The sequence below is a fragment of the Dromaius novaehollandiae genome, chromosome 2 (genome assembly GCF_036370855.1).
Source record: "Dromaius novaehollandiae isolate bDroNov1 chromosome 2, bDroNov1.hap1, whole genome shotgun sequence".
NCBI lineage: Eukaryota > Metazoa > Chordata > Aves > Casuariiformes > Dromaiidae > Dromaius > Dromaius novaehollandiae.
This window is the reverse complement of record NC_088099.1, coordinates 17,674,017-17,695,179: the sequence shown is the minus strand read 5'-3', so window position 1 is coordinate 17,695,179 and position 21,163 is coordinate 17,674,017.

Genomic DNA, 21,163 nt, shown 5'->3' with positions numbered 1-21,163 from the left:
CCACTCTGAAACGTGTGCCATTGGTCAAAATGCCTCAGATGTAAATGTGCACAGGCATTCCAGCTGCTTAGTATTCCTTAAAAGGGACGGCAGAACATGGTTACTGTATATGCAGAGCTCTTTTAGCATCACAGCATTTGTCTATTTAAACTTTCTGTCCCTGTTGGGAGTAGTTTTGAGGAACTGTTGTGGCTGCAGGCTAATTTCAGGAAAGAAAAGATAGAAGTCAAAACCATTGTTGTAGCAAAGAAAAGACTAAGTATCTGTAAGTTCAGAGAGCTGGAGGCGAACTGCTGATTACTGTTCTCTGCTCTCAGCTGGTCCTGCAAGTCTGTAGGCTTCATCATCTTTGGTGTTATAAACAAGCCAGCCTGGCTAATTTCATAGAGGTAGCTACTAGCTGGGGGTGGAGAGCAGACGGTAAGCTTCCCCTGAACATCAGTTGCGTCTGGGAGAAGAGCCATGTGACATCGCTGGGACTGAAGCCACCTGTGGGAAGAGAACCAGACAGGGAAGAAGTGGACCAAGGTGTGAGGGGAAGGGGAGGATGTTTAGCCAAGCAAGGGAGATAGTGTGATCATGATTTCCTGAGGGCATACGCCTTCTTGCACTGAAGATAGCTAGAAACAATCAGCCTTGCCAATATTATTCTGTCAGTAGAAACAAGAGTTAGATGTTTGTCAAGAGAGGAGCATGGAGATGGTCTGTACTTGAGAGCTTGCTCATATGCTCTAATGACATGAAAATAATGTCTCAGCAAGAGTGAGGCAGTGAGTTTTAGTTACTTCTCATAAGTTCAGTAAGAGGTTGTGAGTACAAGGTTGGCATGACAGAAGAGCAACAGAAAATACATCCGTGCCAGCACAATGGAGCATAGTGCACAAATCTGAACTAGTCTTGGGTATGCTGGTGCATCTCTACAGAGCTGCACAGCACCACGCAGAAACACTAGTTCAGGTGTGGAAGCAGCAGAGCTCTAGAGCTCTGTAAATGCAGCATTGTGCCCTATCCTGCTGCACAGCTGAATTGTTTGACTTGGATTTGGCACGATGCTGATGCTGTTTTACCTCTGGGTCCAGAGCAGTCAGGCTCTCGACTGCAGCACAGCTATACTTGTGGCACTCACGATGGGTCTGTATTTCAAGAGGAACCATGTTCCTACAGCAGTATGTCTTCATTCTTACAACTTTAATTTGCAAGTTCAGTTTAGTTTATACTCTCTTTGGGGTTTGGGCTATGTTTTTACTTGACACAATTTTGTGTGTTTGGAAAAAGACAAAGAATTTTTATTTAAATAATTTTGCCAGCAACCTAGTTAAATGTCTCTGCTGAGTTTGCCTCAAGTGAGCATAGGTTTTCGAGCTTGAGCTGCTTTGGAGATCTGATGAAGCAACAGTTAGGAAGTTTCTCAAAGTGAAATCATCCTGTTAACTGGAAACCCCTGTCTTCCAAATGATTTTTCTTGCTCGTCACAGAATTACCACTGAAGTTCTCTTCTAGTACAGAATTAGTCTGCACATCCTGGGCCTCCTGGTCTGACGTCCTGATGGGTTTGTTTAAAACAAAGACTAGGATTTATGTAAGGCTAACCTGTGCCTGGAGATAACATCCCTCCCTTGATGATATGATTCACATAGCCCTCTTGTGTTTATCCACTGCTTTGTCTCTAAGACCTTCTGGTTCAGTGAGGATTTGGTATTGCGTATTGAACTGTGAGACAGGTACTGTGGGTTTAAGCATGGTAGTCCTTTCAGTACCCTGTGTACTGAAATCTGCGTCCATGGTTGTGTAGCTGTCTCTCATTTTGTAACCTGTCAGCCCTTCATCTGGTCAGTGATTTGAGCTGGGTGTCATATCAGGTGATCCAGAAGTTAATTGTTTTTGCTACTCTGCAGTAAATAATGGTAACTAGTTCTCCCTGTCTAGTGGGCAGCTTGTTTGATCTGACTATAAAAATCCTTAATAAAAAGTGATATTTCTAAGCAATTTAAATCCTTTAGCATTCAGTATCACTGTTGGAATACAGTACTATTTGGCATGCTTGCTCTGGGAGATGGATGTGGAGCAGATATGCATAAGTATTTCTTCTAATTAATTCTTTGTGGAATATCTGTATTCAGTGCTATTGATTTGAAAGATTTGCCTTCCCCTCTGCTTCTTTCTCCTGTGCTCTTTCATTTCATTACATCTCATCTGTGGGTTTTATTTATTTATTTTTTTTAAGAGTTGATTTGGCTATAGTGTTTTGTGGAGCAATGGTGAATATAGCTACATCTAAGAAATGGGTTGTTTTTAAGGCACGGTGCTCTCATTGTAGCGCAAGTTTACTGCTTAGTTTCTTGTGTAGATTGAGCCTCTTTCATATTGCCTTTTCAGTGGCTTGTGGAGTGATCAGGTTAGCTGGACTTGGACCCTATACTGAGCAAGTATTTTAAGAACTCTGTTCTGTTTTCTAATATTACAGGTTTCTTAAATGAAGTTTCATGCAAACTTTTTGAGGCACTTTACCCTTTGAAATTATTTCTGTTTTCCCCTGTTGTTGTTTTCAATTTGTTCTACACAAGAATTTAAAGATAGGTTTTTGTTCCCATGCTGAGCTCTCCTGTGGATGCAAATTTGTACTAAATGTAAACATTATAGCCCTGTATTGAAAATTTGCATGGAGCATCTCCCAGAATATGTCTTCTAAGTTTTATCCGTAAGTCTGACAACAGAAGAAAAACCACCATGAATTACTAAGGCATAGACAGTTCACATAATTCTGTATCTCTTTTTCTCATGCTGGACACAAGTAATACTCTGCTGTTCTTGCAAAGAGAAGGTGGGTATTTATGAGAAGTTGTCTGAAAAACAATATTAAATACATTTTTTCTGTATTAGAACTAGTATTAGAGTCTTTCAGGACAAGAGGAAGAACTTGGAGAATACATAAAGGCTTCATATTTCAAGTAATGGGATAAATGGTAATTACTATTAGATTAATTATCAAAACTAATTATATATTGGAAAGTGATGCCTATAATAATCCAGCAGTAGAAGAAATCTTACCCAGTCTCTTTGAACCAGTTTGATTTCCTCCTTCAATTTTCTGTAGGCCTCCCAGGGATGCACTACTTGTTACAAAAGGGTGGGATTTGAGAAAGCATACTGAATGGAAATGACACTGTTCAGTTTATGGGAAGGTGACTATTTAGGCACCTAAGTAAATAAAAGGATTCTTCACTCCATCCAGGAATGGGATTCAGAGAATTAGTGACTCCAGAAATACAGTATAGAGAATGGTTCTGTGGATCTTTAGCTGCCTCGTACCTTTTTCTTCTGAAAATTATCTCTAGACACCTATCAGAAGACAGTTTGCTATAACTGCTTGATATACGAGCTTGCAAAGTATGATCTAATTTGAAATGAATGTGATCTGTTTTGTCGAACCACTAAAGATCTCAGTTATTATAGTTCTGCTATAAAATCCATGTTTAAGAGGGTTTGCATTGCAATTGGCTTAGGAATGCAGAACATCATGGTTTTCAGTTATCCTAAAAATGCAAATGCTTACTGATAGCAACAGACAAACTTACGCTGTATGATTTAAGGTCCCCTCTTTATCACTATTGACAATAATGTTTGAAATGCTTTTTGCAAGCAATTAACTTTATATTTCCTCTGGGAGATAAATAATAAAGTAAAGACCTCCTTTATGTTTGTCCTAGTAAACTACAGTTCAATTGTACTGTTTCAAGTCTTCAGTGAGATAAAGAATAAGATATCTGATGCTTTCCTTCCCCAGATGAAGGCAGAGGTTTGCAGTGTACAAAAATGAGAACGTGTTTTGTAGCGCAGTAGTATTCAGCTTATGATCTCTGAACCCCTCAGGATCTGGGGAGCCGTGTCTGAAGAGCTCACAAAAAAGGAAGAGAACAACCCCCTGAGAAAGCCAACCTGACTGTCAGCAAGCTAAATTCACTAAACAGAGGTTTTCAACTTTTACTATTTTCCACACAAAACCAAGGTCAAAGGAACTACTATTGAGTCATGAGTAGAGATAGCATTTCTTGCATTTTGTCATTTTAACATCACTTTATGGCTAATATTTTGTCTAAGTGAATTATTATCTGTGAAAAGTTTGTTTCTGTCACTTAGAAAACATGGTTTCTAATGAAGAGAAAAGAAGTACTATTTTGGTTGGCTGACAAATTCTGAATGATATCTCTTAATGGGTAGAGAAGAATTTTTTTCTAGCAGGATATCTAAAGTTCCTGAACCCTGCCCTGGCAAAAAAACTTGCATTTTTATCCTTACAAATTATAAAGGGAGAATACAGGCATCTCAGTTTGTCTTGATTTAATTTTATCCCACAAGTATAGGGTTACAAGTATGTGGCAGTTAGGCATGAGTGATATGATTTTATGCTCCAAATGCTGATAAGAGAGAAGCTTCAGATCACGTAGGTTAATGCAGCCTTGATTCAAAGACACCTAGTCTGAATCTCCTACACTGTTTTAGAGTCCTTCTGCCATTGCTGCAGAGGTCTATAAATATTAACTAATGCCAGCTGCTCTCTCCCAGTAGGGATGCCCTCCCCTGAAGTTAATCTTTCTGATTCGGTGGGGACCTTTTATTGCCAAGCCGACCCATGGACTTTCTGAAGTCATCTATTAGTTTTACCTGCCTTTTAAGCCTCAGGAGGCAAAGAACTGTTTGTCATCCCCATTCCCAGCAGTCTTTTTCCTTCTGGCTCCAACAGCAGCAGGACACAGCCCTAAAATTCTTCTCAGATACAGAGAGAGTGGACAATGATATTATAGCATGGGCGTTTCTGCTGCTCATGTTTGTGCAATTTATGTGCATGTCTGGAAAAAAATTTCCTTAGCATCTTTATTCTGTTGGCTTTTTTGGTGGTTTTTTTTTTTGTTTGTTTTTTATGGTGAACTGATTTATTTTTCTGGAGTTTAATGAGCTGGAGCTTTCAAAGTTGTGCTTCCCTCACTCCCTTGTTATTCCTGGCAAAGAATAGAATTTAAAGTTGAGCCTTTTCTTGCTGGGTGTTTTTCTTTTCTGTGATAAACACAAAATATGGATTTGGTGTCATGAGAGCAGTAGGTGAGGGGATTCAACTGAAACTTCCCAGCAGAAAATTCTCCGTCTTGCCAGAATGCTGAGGAGATGCAGCAATGATTCATTTCAGTGATAGTGCCATAGGAACATAAGTCCAGTTGTTTGCTATGTAGGTCATAATGGGGTACATTGGCATCTCTGTTTGCAGACTTTACAAAGAAGTCTGAGAATGGGAAAGATTACAGAAAAAGCCCTATTCTGTTACTGCTTAAATTGCTCCCCTGGCAGGGGTAGGCTATAAACAGCTTGTTGTAAAATAGTTGCTCTCTAGCTGGCATAGATAGACACTTTCTGTATGCGAGGAGTTTTAATTTTTCAGATTAAACAGCTCATTTACTCTTTACCTCAGCTCTGCAGTCAGAGTCTGGGCCTGTGTCAAGGAGAAGGCCCTTACAAATACTCAATCATGCTGTTCCAACCTGAGTTCCTGACAGCAGTTTATGTTCGTGTAGCTATTTCATGTACTTAGAGTCATGGGAAATTGGCAGGTAACTTGGCTAGCTCAGGGTTTTTCTTGCAGTCCCGTGCCTTTTAATGTCTGTAATAGTGCTTCAGAAACTTGCTCACCTGTCAGTTTTGTTTTCACCTCTTCAGTCAACATCAGCTTTGCTTATCCTCAGGAGATGAAGTCATTGGGAACATAATTTTGTTTAATCCAATACAGCATTTTATTGGACACCTTACTGCACATCGTCACAGTGTCATCTTGAGGAATATACCAGCTGTATCCTGCTGTCCCTTCCTTCCAGGAAAGTCTTTGGTTATTGAAGATCAGGAACCAAATGTTGATCGCTTTCCCAGTGTGAGTGCTTCAAGGGATGGCCCTAGCAATGCTTTTGTTAGGTAGATTTGGAAATCTCAAGTGTATCAATATCATACACTCTGTGGAGTGTGGCCCATCTCTGCATATGCCCACACAAGCACCTCGTGCTCTAGTTTCCAGGTGCCTTTGTCTGGTCCTCTGTTACCATCATACATAGACAACAGCTCTACAAATAATACAGCTCTACAGCTAGGAGAAACCCAGGAGTATATTGTGCATGCCTATTTTGGGGAGAGTAGCTCTTTTCCAAATGGTGTGTCTCCCTGAACTGTTAGCTTTCTCATACCGTTGAGAGAAATGTGGAATGCCTTACAGCGTTGGTTGAATATAAGTTATGACAACCATTGCAGCCAAAGGATATTTTATTAGGCTTTGCATCATACACGTTCAAGGACAGATTTACTCTCTGTGGCCTCATAACTTCAGATCTGAATAGCTTTTTGAAGCAATTGCAGATGGTGCTCCTCAATCAGGTCACGTACACATTTATTTTTCTCTGCAAAGATGGAAGTAAGTCCTGGACATGGTGTTGTCCACAGCTGGATATGATGATGTCTAATGATCCTACTTTTGTTGGCATGTTTACTAGCACAATATGGATTTCTGTGAGACTGTCCTCCTCTATCCATCACTCCTAACCATTTACAGAAATTATATTCTCTGGGGTTCAGTTAATTATTTTATAAAAATATGCCTTGCACAGGAAAAATACGAAGTGAGGAGGTAATGGATTTGAAATAAAAATATGTGCAATCAAAGATTTTAAGCTGCAACTCAGAACTCAGAAAGGAAGCGGATGATAACTTTGGTATTTTTATTTCAGCCTCAAAGTGAGAATTTGATTTAATCTATCTTTTAAATTAAGCCTCACCACCAAGAACATAATCTAGGGAAACTCTGTGTGCCTGCTTAAAGGTCAAGTTTCACTTCCTAGTACAGCTGAAGCTGTAGCCAATGTGTTTGCGTAAGTATTGGTAGCTTAACAGCTTTCAACAGAACACACTAGCTGAGGATTTTGATTGTTGTTATTGATTGTGAATAAATGCATAAAGAATAATATTGGAAGGGTTTTCTGGTATCTGCACTGACATGAAATGCATGTAAACGTAGATGGTAGATTAGGACAGAACACCAAATTATGACAGAGAAGTACTTTTATCTAAATGCAACTTGAACTTTCGAAGAGCTCTAAGGTCAAACACCAAATCTTTCTAGGCATCTTTGAAAAGTCACTGACTTACACAGCAGCTTATGCTGGGAGGAAGAAATGGAGCATGTCTTCTGTTGAAGCATCACGCTGATGAATGGAGAGCAGGTCTGGTGAGCCAGCAGCCTGTTTCAATCCTGTCTCTGGTTCTGTGAGTGAGCTAATGTATATTTGGAAGAAGGGGAATTCATCTGGAACTTGAAAACTGATCCAATAAATAGCTCAGTTGGTGCTGTGATAAAAGTATAGCTTTTTCAAATTTTCAAATAATCTTTTTTTTTAATTAAATGAGATATTATAACCATATTTAACACTGCCACTACTGTTTGTCACTAAAAGAATTGGGGAAAGGAGTATAGATCATGTGGTACACTTCCTGTTTTAGTATCTGTAACACCAGATTAAGGAGTAGCACAATAGGATGAAAAGACATCTACTGATAAGACTTTATCGCACATACTTTGACTGTCAAGCTTAAAGATCATATTTAGATTTAAACAGGGTAATAATCACTGTTGTACTGAGCTATTTTTGTATGTATCTAACACATTTGGTTTAAATAAAGCTACTTTTAAAGAGGTATTGCTTTTGGTCTGATTTCTATGAAACTTGAGATAAGGGAGGTCCTCCTCGATTTCATCCATTAGCACTGAGGAAGCAGCTGACAAGATGGGATATTATCTTACAGAGATAAAAAGATGCTGTTTCTGTGGGTCAAAAAAGTACAAAGTTCAAGACCAGATTTCCTCATTGTTCAAGAAAGTTTTTTTACTCTTCCCTCACAATTCTAAAGCATTTTGTACATATCTATGCAGAGGCTTGCTGTTCTGGTATAATACACTAATATCCTAGTGGTACTGTTTTCAGAAACAAACTCCTGTATATAATAAGCAAGAGGCACTGAAATCTGCAAAAAAGCTTTGTTATAACTCAAGGGTGAATATAGTGCTTTCTACCCTACTGAGCTCATATGTTGAATCAAGAGCAAGCTCAAGGCTGTTAAATTTTTAACTATGGATCAGCTATGACAACAGTCCTGTAAGTCAAGTCTTCTATTACAAAAACTGAAAGCAATTTTTATGCTTTTTTATTTTTCATGCTTTTTCAGCATGGATAATTAATGGTGCATGCAAATTTGATAGAGTAGGATAATTGTACTCTAAATCTTTAACAGTGAAAATATTTGGATTAAATGCTGCTGTAGTATAACCGCATGCAACTGTAGTGATACTGAGCCACCTGTGCAGCCCCCTTCACCGCAGTGCTGGCGTACACCGCTGCAATGAGCACAGGGAGCAACAAGCTTGGGTTTCTCTTGCCTTCCTGAGCCCTTGTGGCCTGGCAGCAATTAATATCAGACTGCTTTCTAGTAACTTGTGTACTCTTTATGTTTTAGTCAGAAAACTTGATTTCTGAAACAGCTGCCTCCACTGTGACTGTACCCTGATGGGAGGCCTGGCAGCACCCTGCAATGCCCAGTGCGTCCCCCAGGCCACGGCGCTGCTGAACCAACCCAGGGCTGGGCTCAGCAAGCTGCACCCCTCGTCAGCAAAGCCCCCAATGGGAGCGAGTCGTTCTTGCATGATAGTATGGACCTTGCTGCGTTTGCTTTTATAACTATGGCAGCGGTGATGTGGAAGGCTCTGTCCTCACCCAAATCCAGTGGCGATGGGACTTCAGCACTGGGAGCACGGCCTCACTCTGCCACCTGCACCCAAATGCTCAGGTAAGCTGCTACTCACGAGAAACTGTAGTTGGGAAATTTCAGTACATCTTGTGATCTACCAGGAAGTTTTAGGACATGCGTCCTGTCTCACCAAGACCTTCCTGGCCCCCTTCCCTGCTGTCCATGCCCAGGGATCGCTCTGGGGTGGTGGCATTCCAAAATCACCAGAATCCCTAGGAATGGGGGGAGCTGGTTCTGCTGCTTTTTGTTTGCAGGGGTTCTCAACCCCATCTTTCCAATTTAGAAAAAGAAATGTGGAGAGGGGAAATTCTGTTCGCTGTGACATTTCTGGGTGTAACTTCAATTCTGAAACCTTGAGCAAAAGCGTTAAATTTTTCCTATGAAATGGAAATTCTGGCCCAGGGAAGTCAGTAGATCTATTAACATGAAAAGGGTCTGATTTCCTCCTCTGCCTTTTTCTCCCGCAATGTCCGTGAGAGTGTCTGTACTGCCCAAACCCTGTTAGGGATTTAATGCAAAGCACATTTTCTGCACACTGGAGAGAGCAAGTCCCTTCCTACACTGACAGTGTGAAAACTCTGCTAATTCTGTTTTCTTCCTTTTAAGGGATTTACACAGCTTGAAAAGATTTCCTTTGTTTTTCAAAACCAGTGAGCAAAGGCAGGCAAAGCATTGCTGTCAGCACGTGAAAGAGCAGAGTGACTGTACTGCATCACGTGCAACAGAGCTGTATGCCTGAAAACAGGCACGACCAATGGACCAGGGCTGATGATCAATGCGCTACAAGCGTCCGGGTTTCGAAACAGGTCACAGTGCTTTATATCTCTCATTGTCCACTTTGGTTAAAAACAGGAGAAACCTTTTCACAGTGAAAAACTGTTGATTCATGAGTGCGTAGTGGATTTGCCTGCAATAGAAATGCTCTATGCCTTTTTGAGAGTCTATCCTTTAGATCTGGTGACACTTGAAGGGCAGGTTGTGAGCCTGCAGTGTACAAACATGAAGCTTAATCTCTGTAAGTAATTAGCTTCACAGTGGATAAACACTGGCCATTACCTTTCATCACCCACCTGGAATGCCGGCGCTTTGCAAGCTGGAGCGCCGTTCACTGGGCTGCTCTCATGCCGCTCTGTGGGGGCTGCCCAAAAGTTGTCTCCTCTGGGATATAGGGTGCACAGCAGCAGCCCATGGCAGGCTCTGGTCTATGATCTCCTGTGTTTCTCTGCCATTTGCTTCATGCTTTTCATGATTATAAAAGGCAAACAAGTCCGGTCCTGAGCTGTGTGCTGTTTCCCTCTCCTTTGGTCTGCTCACACCCACATCTGAATCTCAATCTTTGCACTCCTTTATGCTCAGAAAAGCATTAGGAGGACTTTTTATCAAGATAAATGATTCCTGCTCTCTGTCTGCTTTATCTTTTACCTGCCAGCTTATTCAGTGCTGGATTGCTGGATGACTTGCACCTTTCTGGTAGTAAATCTGCATCCTGGACAAGTGACATCCTCCTTCTGCACAGTCAATAACTAAGAGCAGGGCAGATCAGAAGATGATGAAATACCACCCTCCCATCTTGCAAGACTCTAAGCTCCACTTGCCCTCCTGTTATATAGCTCCTTGCCAGCCCAGAAGTTCGGCCTGAGAGATTTTACCTCCAGCATTAACTGAAACAACTTTTATCTGTACGGAGTTTAACAACAACCAGTCCTTGACCGTGGCAAAGGTGGTGGGGTGGAAAGCTCTCCATCCCATCACGTGTAGGGCTGATGCATGGAAATGGCCTTGCAGAAGCATGTGATACACTGAAAAAGACAGATTGGGTGGTTACTCCCAGGAATAGCAACTCGGTGGGTGGGAAGATGCAGTAAATCATGATTTTGGATGACTTCAATGCAGCAGAGAAGACTCTAAACTTTAAACTGCTGTTCCCTGTCAAAAAACTTTTACTGCTTTACTGAACCAAAGCTGAGTCTCCTCACTGCTGTTACATGAAGATACACATGGCAGCACAGGGTGCAGGTCTCTTGGCTCTTACTGTATACCTAAGGTGCATCAGTGGCGGTTCAAGTACCTGGTGGAGCTGAACATGTCTACCCACCCATGGTGTGCACTCACGGCCAAGTAACATATGTGTTGATGGATTTCACTGGAGTATGTCTCAGAAAGTTACAACAGCGTGCTTGGAAAACTTTGAAAAGCAAAGGAGGTGTCTGGCTCTGCCAGCAAAAATATCTCCTAAAAAGAGAAAATAATTGCTTCTATGCAGTGGGCTCACTTTCTGGAAAGGCAAATGGCACCAATAGTGATGGGGGAATAACAGAGGCAGTTTATGTAAGCAGGTGATTTCTTTCAGCATGAAATTATGCATCTGCTTTGCTTGCCACAGACCTCGTGGCATCAGCCCTCGCTTCCTCCCTCTGGTCGGCTTCTTTCTCTCAGTGTGAGGCTGAGTTGCTGTGCAGGAAAGACATATTTTTAATGCAGGATAGCTGCTTCTGCAGAAGTACACATCAAAGCCATCAAAGCACTCCTTGCACTGGTCTGAACCAACCTGCCTGGCCTTCTCTCCTGAGGCTGAAGCATGAGGCTATCAATTAGGAAGGGCTTTGCTGAAGTCCAAAGGGAGTTGGGAAACCTTGCCAGTCCTTCCACGGATTTCTCTAAAATTTAATTTGAAAGAATGTCTTTCCAGCAGATCTGCTCAAAGCCTCTTAGATGTGTTGCAGAAAAATGATACCGTTTGCTCTGTGGCACCTTTTATAAAATTCTCACTAGTTCAGGATTATTCTTTCAGGCCTTTTAAGTACATGTAATAGCTGAACTGTTTAATGCTTGTAAAGTTCTATAGACTCTTCCATTAGGGCTGAAAGCTGGAAAGGTCTGGGATATCAGACGCTCCTGGATTGCTTGTGCCTGACTGTGTTGCCCTTCCAGCAGATACTGGGGTGGTTCAAGTCTCCCATCAAGACCAGGGTATGCAAACACGAGACTTCTTCCAGTTGTCTGAAGAAGGTCTCTTCTACTACTTCTTCCTGATCAGGTGGGCTGTAGCAGACACCCACTACAACGTTGCTCATGTTGGTCTGCCGGCTCATCCCAACCCACCAGCTCTCAGCTCGCTGCTCACCCATCCCCAGGCAGAGCTCCCTGCGTTCCCACTGCTCTCTCAGATAGAAGACAACTCCCCCACACACCTTCCTGGCCTGTCCCTCCCAAAGAGCCTGTATCCATCTATGGCAGCACTCCAGCTGTGTGAGCTGTCCCGCCATGTCTCTCTGATCCCCATGAAATCATAGCCCTGCAACCACACACAGTCTTCCAGTTCCTCCTGTTTGCAGCCCATGTTGTGTGCGTTAGTGCACAGGCACTTCAGAGAGGCCCCCAGTCATGCCGGCTTCCCAGGAAAGGCACGAGAGCTTCCCCCGCAGTGCTGTCCTCTCAACGCTTCCTTATTTGTGTGCATGCACTTGGGATGGGGCCCCTTTGGCCTGTTTTTATTGGTTTTGAGTCCCCTCCTGTCCACACCACCTTGCACCCTTTGCTTCCCAACCTGGTCAACCACTTCCTCTCCTGTTTGTGGGTCATCATCTCCCTCCCTGTCATTCATAGGCTGAAGAGCTCCTCTCCCAGTGGCCAGCCTGTTGGGAAAGATGCTTTTGCCCAGCTTGGCCAGGTGGATCCTGTCTCTTCCTAGCAGGCCTCCATCCTCAGAGACATTCCCATGGTTGTAAAAGCTGAGTCCCTGCTGTTGACACCAGCTGTGCAGCCAGGTATTGATGCACAGGATCCATCCACTCCACCTCCAGCCCTTTGCCTGCCCCAGCAGGATCAAGGAGACCCCCCAGGCCCCTTTCTCCCAGAGCCTTGTAGTCACTCCTGATATGCTCCAGGTCTCCGGGAGGTGTATCTGGGACCACTAATCTCAGTAGCAGTTTCATTGCTTTTATCCTTTTAGCCATCCTACAGCAAGGATGCAATTTTCAGTTAATTCTCTGCAATGGCTTACAGTATATTCTTTTTTTTTATTCAGTTCTGCAGTATTCACCGTAAAAATGACCTCAGCAGCAACATGTCCATGTAATTATAAGCTGCATGTATCTACTTTTCTTCCCTCCCATTTCCTTTCCATTCACTTCCAGAACCTTATTTCTAGATCCTCCTCCTCCCTCAATGCCCACAGGAAGAGAGGGGCTTTGCAGCGTGTCCCATGGTCTAACAGTTCCTGGCTCTAGGAGGGAGAAAGGCTGCACACTTACTCATTTGCTGGTGCCTTTGGCGTGTATGTGAAAATTTCAGCTTCATTTCCCAGAGGATGAGAGCGTTGGTGAAGGTTTTCCATCAGCCTCGTTCCAGGCACAGCGCTCTAGCAACACCTCACCTTGTCACGTCCCCAGCACGGGGTACCCCTGCCACGTCTTTGCACTGGAAAGGTGAAACGGTCCTGTTTAAACATACAGACAAATGTAACCTGCTACTCGGGGTGTGTCGCAGAATAGTGTAGCATTTTCCTGAAAGATTAATGATTGTAAAATGGTCTAATGGAGGGTGAGAGCAGCTTTTAGCTGTGCAGCCTGTCACAGGTGCTGTAAAAAACTAAAAGCTGCAGCAAAACCGGTGCTCGGCAGGGGAGAGAAGCTGTGCTAATTTTAAGACACTGTTTCAGACCTGACGTGCAGACCTCTGTTGTGCCAGGATACTTGTAAGCTAAAAACAGTCTCGGTCCCTCTAAGCGCTGAGTTCCAGTTCAAGTCTCTCTTGAGATTATTTTGCATGGAAAGATGCTGTGCATGGAGCCACTGTTCTGCCTCTCAAACCTGCTTGGGATCGGTTGTACAGGGCATAAATCAGGCAGTGGCTGTCGCCGTGATGCTGTGGCAGCGCGCTGCCGTCAGAGGGTGGCACAGGCTGCGCTTCGCCCCGCCGCAGCGCAGGGACAGCGGCAGCGGGAGCAGGTCCAGCCAGAGCCTGGGCTGGAAGCGTCCCCTCCTGCTGATGGGCTTCGGCAGAGGGCTGGGATTTCATCACAGGCATGCAGCGGCGCTCGCCTCTCTGGTTTCCTGGCATCCCCTGCTTTGCTTTTAGCACCAGGGCGCTCGGGGAGCAGGACCACCCTGTCACCCCGCTCGGCGGGCTGCCTTCCCCACAGGTGTGCACACCGGAGAGGCCTGCCCTGCCGCAGTGGCGCCGGGATTTCAGACCAAGCACAGGGACACTTGCATGGCAAATCCCGGCAGTGTCCATCAGCTCCCGTGATAATCTCCACGCTAAAGGCGGGGGCTTATGGTGAAAGGAAGAGGCAAAGCAATACGCACAGCCAGCTGGTCTCCGTGGCCATCCGCAGCCTCAGCTGGGAGCTCGCAGCAGCGAAAGGTCTGTGGCATGGAGTAAAACCAAAGGTCCACCCTGGGGCCAGTGGCAGCTGCTTGGGGAAAGCATGAGAAATGGGCAAGAGCAGCAACTCCTCACTTCCCCCATCTGTTCTGCCAGACCACAGGCTCAGGTCATAAGGGCCACGGCTTTTATTTTCCATGGGCTGAATTTCCCCCAGCAGAGGAAATGGAGCAGTTTTGAGGGAAGCAGCCGACCCCTCGCCGCGGGAACCCACCGGGTGCCAGCCCACCCTCGGCAGCCCCTCGCACCAAGGCAGGCACCAGCGGTACCTGTCCCAGCCATGCCAGGAGGTTTGTTCCCTTCCTCCTCCATGGCACTGGTGCAAAAGCTGCCTCCTCTGCCAGCTCCTGGCTGTCCTTTAACGCACCAGCAGCAAGCGCCTTCCCTGCGCACCACACACCTGGCACCAAACCAGCCCTCGGCCTGGGCTCAGCCTTGCCAGAGAGCTGGAAAAAATCTGCCTACCCAAGCAAGCAGCATGGGTTTTTTCTTTTTTAAATGCCCTCCAAATTCATCGAGCTCATGACAAGCCTTAGCCAAGCACAGTGAAGAGTTTCCAGCTATTGCTTTCAAACACGCTGGTCCTTACGCTTCAACAGAGCAGGTGCATTTTGAAATGACAGTTTTTCTGAAATGCTCGTCGGCCTTTTATGTTTGCCTCCTCAAGCAGAAGAACACTCTCCGGATTAATAAACCACCTTAGATGTTTCAAAAATGCTAGTTTGGCCTTTGCCTGTCTGTCTGCAGAGTCTCCTGCTGGGGGATGAATGAACCCCCTGCCTGTTTCTCTCCAAATACCCCTCATCACTCCAGCAACCGAGGCTCGACCCCAGGCTGCTCCCATCTCCCAGCCTCCGCTTTGGGTGCCAAAACCTCCTCTGTGTGCCACACAGATGCTTTGCACCTTCTCTGCTCTTCCGGTGAGACCAGATCTTTCTTGAGCTTCAGCCACAGTGAGACAGTTGGATTTTGGACACTGCTAACTGGAAAGATGGTCTGTCCAAGAAAACGTAACACGCAGGCTGCGTGTGGCACAGAAGAGATGTCAAAGGCAGAGCCCACAGTCACCACAGCGGGCACACAAGTTCCTGCAAACCGAGACAGAAGAGCAGGTGTGGAATTTCAATCCTGTGCCCCGGCCAGTGGGAGACTCTTGTCAAAAGGCTTCGTTAGGCTCCAAATTCTGGAGTGCATAGTTAAAACTTGGAGACAGAGAAGGTCCTACCTATAGGCTAGACTAGAAAATGAGAGGCATCCCATAGGGGTTTTTTTAATTTAACAGAAAATGAATTACATGGTGTCATTCTCTATTAAACTGCATATGACTGAAGAGTAATTGCTACAGAACCCAGTGGGTTAATAATCCCTATTAATTCTGCAGGATTTTCCATGAGGGAGAAAGGAAAGCTGAACAGTAAATTTGGACTATTTAAATATGTAACATAGGACGTATTCTTTTTTGGGCCATGTCTCAAGCTATGCCCCTCACAAGCTGCCTAACACTGCCAGTGAGAAAGTGCTGCAAAAACTGCAAGGCCTGCCCAGCCACATAGACAGCCAAATAGAGCAGAGGACACTGGTGTAGGAGATACCTTATAGCCCTATGGACTCCCTTGTACAAAAGAGGTGGTTGCCGAACAGTCCTGACGGGGTGTCAAAAAGCAGCGGACACACAAAAAAAGCAGTAGGAGAAAAGACTAGTTCAATCACCGTAGCGCGTACGCCTCCTGCGCCACAGCCTGCCTGCGGCCCCAAGGGCTGGTGGCTCTCCAGCCACCACAGTCTGTAGGTAAGTACAGGGCAGCAGGCAAAACTGGAAAGCGCAACAGGTACAAAGCAAAGCACAGCCTTCACTTCCCTGATTTGCCGACAGTTTGTTTAATGCACCAAAGTTGATTGGATTTGCCTCACTCTGGTCTTCCTTTCTGTGTCTGCAGCACGTGCAGCCACCCGCCCCCTCCAGGGAGGCACCTAGCAGCGGAGGGCAGGAAAGCACCAGCAATTCCTTTGCCATAAAACAAACCGAATAGGTAAGCATCCTGGCTCCGTGAAAACCGGTAGCCAAGACGGCCCCATCACGGTGTGCCAGGCTGCTCAGTGATGCTGTATTCCCTAGGGGGAATGCGGCCCTTGGAAAAGGGTCGGGATCTGCACGGGGCCTCTGTTTTGCCTGTGACGTGACTACAGACAAGCGCAGCAACAACCGCTTGTGCTCTGAGGCTGATTGCGCCTGACTTTCTGTGACCACACTCGATGAATAGAGATGATTAAAATAAATCTGAGTGCTCTTCGGCTCTCCCCTGTACTGGGGACACTGATAAGCAGTGACAGTTGTGCCACAGCTGTTTGGGTTGACGGTGGATATTGGATAGTAAGTGGAAGGACGCGGCGGCAAGCGCCACTTCTGGCAGCCCAGCTCTCAGGAGGCTTTGGGCCTTGAATATCCTCACTGCCATATAACAACAATAAGAATTGCCATGGTGGGTGCTTGGAAAAAGGGAACATTTGTGTGAGTCTGTAGATACATATATCAATATCTTCATCTGTATCATTCAAAGGAGATGTGGGAGATTAGTTGCTTTGCTTTGGGGAGATGGAGGAAAGGTTGGTACGGGGCTGCAGCAAAGGAAGAGCCCTTCGGCAAGTCCAGGTTTGCTTACTGATGCCCTCACTGTTCAGACCTGCACCAACCTCCAAATGCCACCAGAGCCAATGTACCACTCGGTAACTAGCATCCCCCCAGCTCTGCCCTCCCTCATCTCCTAGCCAGTGCCATCTCTTCACTGATCATGCAGCACAACCTCACCTTTACTGCAGAGCCCAACAGCAAACCACCTAGAAGTGCAAAAAAACCATGGAAGCCTGTGAAGAGTTTTGAAATCACAGTGTATGCACGAGTCTGAAGGGTGTAGCGCAGGCTGTTACGGGCCCGTCTGTGTGCCTCCCAGTGTGCGCACACACGCTGCCGCGTGCTGCTGCGGCACAGCTGGCTGGAGACAGCGCGGCTGCAGCAGGTGCTGCGTTTGCAAGGTGACTGAGCGCTTCCCAGCGGTACCGTCACACAGGGATGTTTGTGCTGAAGTAGCCAACTACAGGTGCTGTCAAACCAATGGCAGAAAAGTGGCTTCCAGACCTCTTTGGGTTTTGTTTACAAAGCCCTAGTCACAGGAGGCGGCAGCCAAACTGACGTGGCCAGGGGGAAGGTGGTTGCATTCCAGGTTAAAAATAAATAAATAAATAAAGCCATTTTCCTGTCTTCAAAGATTCAGATCCATAAAGGCACTGTATTTGCAGCAAGATGCTCTCTCTCTTTAAATGAAGAGAGTTTTTAGTGGAATAGCTGCCCATCTAACATCAGTGCCATTTGGGACATCGAGCAGCAAAAGGGTGCTGGAAAACTGAAGTGATAAGTCAAGATCAGCACATTTTGCTTTTTCAAATTCAGTAGGTGGTTACAGAGAGAAAACAGCTTTAATATTAGGTCCAACACATCCAGGTTTGGCAGTGGGAACTGATCAGCACTGTTTTGGATGCTTTACATATTTAAGAACAGATGTGAAGTTTAAATTTTACTATCACTGGGCATTTCTCAGCTATTCTTTGCCATGAGATGTAACATATGTTTTATACCCCAATGCATTTTCCCTCCCATTTCTATAATTCTGAAACATTTAAACTATAACTTCTTTTTGTACATGTTGAAAAAGAAAATGTATTGTTTCTTCCCTGCTGCCCTCCCCTCTCTCTCTCACAGAAATTCAATGTTTTTACCCAAAAGGCTGTTCTGTGCTCTCTCTTGATCTTTGTCACACACAAGGCAGGAGCTTGGTGCTGTAATTTTTGCAGCATTCCTACTCTCCACTCTGGTTGTGCCAATACAACTGCTTTTTTGGGCTGTATGAGAAACCATGCCAGTGAAATGATTTGAGTTAAGAAATAACAGGCTGAAGGAGGAAAACTGCATGTGGCAGTATATGTTCAAGCAGGGCAAATGCTTTACTTTTTCTATCCATTTTACAAAAGTGATGTAACTCTTCTGGCAAGTGATCTGGGGCGTAGGGTTAGCTCTGGGCTGCAGCTGTGCAGACCCCTGGGCTCTGGGGCCTCGGTCACAGGACTGGATGTAGCCGGGAGATCCCAGGAAGGTCTCGGGACCGCGGCCAGTTGTGCTGACTCAGCGCGGTGCGGTGCAGGTGCCTCCAAACCCCTAACGAGCTGCTGTCCCAGCGTGGGGCCGGGGCTCGGCCCTCCCAGCCAGCAGCTAACAAGGGTGGATTCAGAGGTCGCTGGGTCACCATTAGGAGACCCTCCAGTGACACGCTCTTGTGAAGTGCGTCACCACTTGTGTGGCAAAAGGCAGAGTAAAGCCGTATAAACAAATACGCCGGAGGAGTGAGGGTGATAATAGGGTCTCATCATTCCTCCATGCATTCCCTTTCCTTGCAACATGCTCCGTTTGCAGTCTGGGATCCTGCGCGATGTCTTCTACCCAGCTTCCTTCTTGCGTTTCAGCAGGCGATGCTGTGCCTGACAGCGCCTAGGCAGGTCTCCGCAAACAGAGTCACAGCATGCTTCGTTACCTCCACCTTTTCAATGCATTTAGTTTTTCTTTCCCCTGCTCTAAGCTTCTTTTCAAACATTACCAGCTACACAATCCCAGTGTAATGAAAAGAAAAAAAAAAAAGATAATTTCCTAACAACCAGAAAGCCAGCATATTTCTAGTTACAACAGCAAAGTGACTGTAGTGTGATTTGGACAGATGTCTTCCTTTAGTTAGGACAAAAAATGTGACTGCTTCAAAGCTGATTTATATTTCCAACTGAAGCCCAGAATCTTAATCTCTCTCCTACTGTTTCCCTCCATCTGAACTATGTTTGGTTGTGCGCAAAGCAAGGAATTAGGGTCAGAGGTGGATGTCAGAAGGAAGAAGGTTCAGTTATTTCTATTTCAAAAGTAAATAACAGTAAATGCTTAATTGTTTCTTTTTTCTTTTCTTTTTTTTAATCAAGTGGGTTTTGTAGACCTTTCCAAAGGGCCCTCAGTGTATATGAACAAGACAGACTGAACCCAAACCAATCTATACCCTCCTCCTCTTTTCAGATGCTTATTTTTCTTGTTATCAGTCCAGGGTGAGGACAAGCTGCCTCCCATGCTCCAGACCTCTGTGCTGGAGAGGACTGCAAGAAACCGGCTGCTCAGTCAATCAAGATGGCAGTATCCAGCCCCAGACTGGGAGAGGCTCTGGAGAAATGCCTGGAAATCCTGCTGGGTCCCCTTCTCAGTGCAGCAGGGCAGTACAGCTCCAAGTTGACCAGTCCAGTAAGCCTGCTCCTGCTTTAGCTGCTGACAGGAACATCAAGCAGCTGTGCAGTGGGACAGGGCTTTAAAATCCCCCCAACAGTCCTCAGAGACTGCAGAGGGAAAAATAATCTCATGCAAGAACAAACAGTTTGGTGAACACGGGAACAGATGAAGCCCAGGCTTCATGTCTTGTGGTCGATCGACTTTTTAACGGAGTTGAACTACAACTGCAATCGGAGTGCATGCCTGCCCAAACCCCAGGGGCCACCCCATCGCTGTGTTCAGGTGCCTACAAGCATGTGAGAGCCCAGTGTTTCTGAGATCTCCACCTCTCCACCAGCTGCACCTCAGATTAGTCTCCAGGTGCCCGAGTCACTATGGGAGGAAGGGGAGACTGGCAGAGACATCCAGCTCACAGCACGGATAGCATGGCTGCTAAAGGCTCATTTTCTTGGAAACTAGGCCAAAACTGGACCTGGGGTAGCAGGAAATCTGAAGGCATGCTGAGGGATGACTTAGGTTATGCGGGCTACCATGCATCCATTTTTTCCTGGATATACCCTTCTCTTCTGTGCTCACATTCCTTCCCAAGCAGATTGTTCATGTGAGACCAGGGTTTTTACTCGAGGTGGATTTCTCTGGTGGTTTGGTGGTTCTGGGGCAGGAGGACTGTGGGTGACCTGAAATATGAGGACACTGGGAGGCCGCACCTGAACATGCCTTATGGCTGGGACATTGGTTTGGGGTAGGGATGTGCACAGGACTGCCATATCAATCTGCCTGACTTTCCTTACGGAGTTCTGCTGGCCCCAGGAGAGCATGCTCGTCTGTGCTAAACTTCCCAAAGCCAGTGAACTTCACCAAACCAAGGAAAGAGGGGGGCTGGAGGCAACCTTGAGGCAGCACATAATCACTAATGTCCCCTGGGACAGAGCCACCCGCTGTGTCCCCAGGGCAGCACTGCTCCCCACAGTGCATGTCAGTGAGGCTCAGGGACTGAAAATTGCTGTGTCTGGGATCACTCTTAGGGGTTTCACAATAATCTCTCTCCATTTTCTACTTCAGCCGCAACATGGCTCCCCCCAGCCTCCAATGCCAAGGTGACTCCTTGGCTATAGGTCCATCACAACCTGTGTCCCTCTAGCTGCTCTGCTGAGCCCCTTCTTAGCCGGCTTGCTCCTAGCAGGGAGGCAGAGCATGCAGCTTTGCACAACTCACTTCCACCACACACTCTCTCCATCTGTGGCAACTGAAAGCGGTGGAAAACATCAACTGTTTTGGAACAAGCCCTCATCAGAAATAAAACCACCTTCTGGTTGTCTGACTGCTGAAATCTATTGCTTGTTTATGCTTCTTCCTGGCATCCTCCAAGTTGCCAAGGATTACCATTTTTGGTGGTATTTTTAACTGCTCTCTCCTTCCCCTCATGGAAATGCCCTTATTTCTTGTAGCCTTAGTGCCATGCGTCCTTCAGGACCATGTGCTTAGGTAAGTCAAAGTCAAACTGCTTGGAAGAGGTCTGCCTCACTCAGTGTTTGATTTCTAGCAGGCCAACTGTGTTCAGCAGGAACGAACCCCTGGAGCACAAAGCAGCCGGTTTCCATCAACCCATCCCAAAGACTTTGGAAGATGCACTTCCCCACA